We start from the raw sequence: 1,733 nt of genomic DNA, 5'->3' as shown, positions 1-1,733 counted from the left end.
GGCTCTCACCTAGGTAAGCAGCTGGAAAGATGGGTATAAGTGAGAAATTTACATATTGGCAATGCAAAAAGCTGGCGTCCTGTGTAAACAGACTGGTTGTTGCCTAAACCCCAGCTGGAGATAAACCTCAAACTGGAGGGGATAGTATAAGCATAGAAAACAAACAATACAGATCCCCTCTCTGTCCTTCTTTCTCTGTGGTCATGGCATTAAAAACACCTGAAAAAACACTGAACTGGGGGAGGAGTCCTGGCTCAGAGACTTCCAGCCAGTAAAAGGCTGAAAAGAGCATGTGTTGAGAAAAAACCTTTGTTTTGAATGTATTTACCTTGCCAAATTAGATATTCATTTGCATTTCATCTTTTATTTCCTTTGTAATCAATTCTGACTTTTTTGCCTCTTTACTTGTAATCACTTAAAATCCATCTTTATGTAATTAATAAACTTGTTTAATTGTTTTATCTAAACCCACGTGTTTGGAATGAAGTGTTTGGTAACCTCCAACTGAGATAACATGGCTTGTGTTTATCATTTTCCATTGATGAAATAATGGACTTTTTATGGACCTGCATAGTTCTTGCGAGTTCCGGGCAGTACAAGACACACATTTCTGGGAACAAGTCTGGGACTGGGAGTTTTCTGGCATCATCCTGTAAGGTAATTCATGAGTGACTCATCACAGCAGTAATATAATTAAGATATTGCATGTTAGAGGCTTTGTGTGAACTGGCCAGCAGTGGTTGTTCTCATACCAACAGTGGTTGTTTGCCCCCACTCTGAGGCCCCGTTGCCTGCCACTTGCACCCCTTTACTCTCTTCCTCAATGCCCCCCCCGTTCCCACCTCTTCACCTCCTCCCTCTCAAGAGCCTCCCACCTTCCACTTGTGCCTCTTCAACCCTCCCCAAGCCCCTCACCCTGCTGCTCGCATCTCTTCACTCTCTCCACTGTGACCCATGCCTGCTGTTCATGCTTCTTCATCCCAGGTGGCCAATGGGGAGAAGGCTCTCAGGGGCAAGATGCAGAGCAGGTGAGGGAAAAGGAGCAGTGTGGGTGGGCCATGGGGGAAAAGAACAAGCAGGAGCAGGGTCCAGGGGCAGAGCTCAGGAAGGGCTATGGCCCAGATGCTCTTTTGGCAGTGGCGCTCCAAATGCAGCAGGTCAGCGCACCTTCAAAGAGAAGTGCACTGCATCCTGTTTGGAGAGGCTTAGTCTGCCCTGGCCTTTTATACCCACCATCTATGTGAAGGTGCTCCTCTGCATTGGCATGGGTCTAATTGAGATGGTAATCTGATCTTTACATAGAATCATAGAAATTTAGGACTGGAAGGGACCTCAACATATTATCTAGCCAAGACCTCTGCACCAAGAGATGGCTATGTATTATTTAGACAATCCCTGACAGGTCTTCATCTAACCTATTCTTAAAAAGTGACCAGTATTGAAGTAGTTTTTCTCAGGGTACTTGGCTGGCCTGTTCCATGCTGCAATCTACTTCTCTGCTGGAGTGTCCATGTTTAGTGAAGCTGGCATTAAGTGTGGTAAGGTGTGTATCCTAGACTTTCTCCTAGGAGAAAATTCTGTGGCAGCTGAGTACCTGGCTGTAGACAACAGACTTCTTCTTGTGCTGGATTGCTTAGTGGATCTGTGAAGTTAAATGTGTAGAGTTCTCTGTAGGATCCCATTGCTGATGGTGGTTTCCAGGAAGTTGATGCTGGTATGGGAATATTCTAGAG

Source organism: Gopherus evgoodei, chromosome 21, assembly GCF_007399415.2.
Source record: "Gopherus evgoodei ecotype Sinaloan lineage chromosome 21, rGopEvg1_v1.p, whole genome shotgun sequence".
NCBI lineage: Eukaryota > Metazoa > Chordata > Testudines > Testudinidae > Gopherus > Gopherus evgoodei.
Note: the sequence above shows the minus strand (reverse complement) of the source record.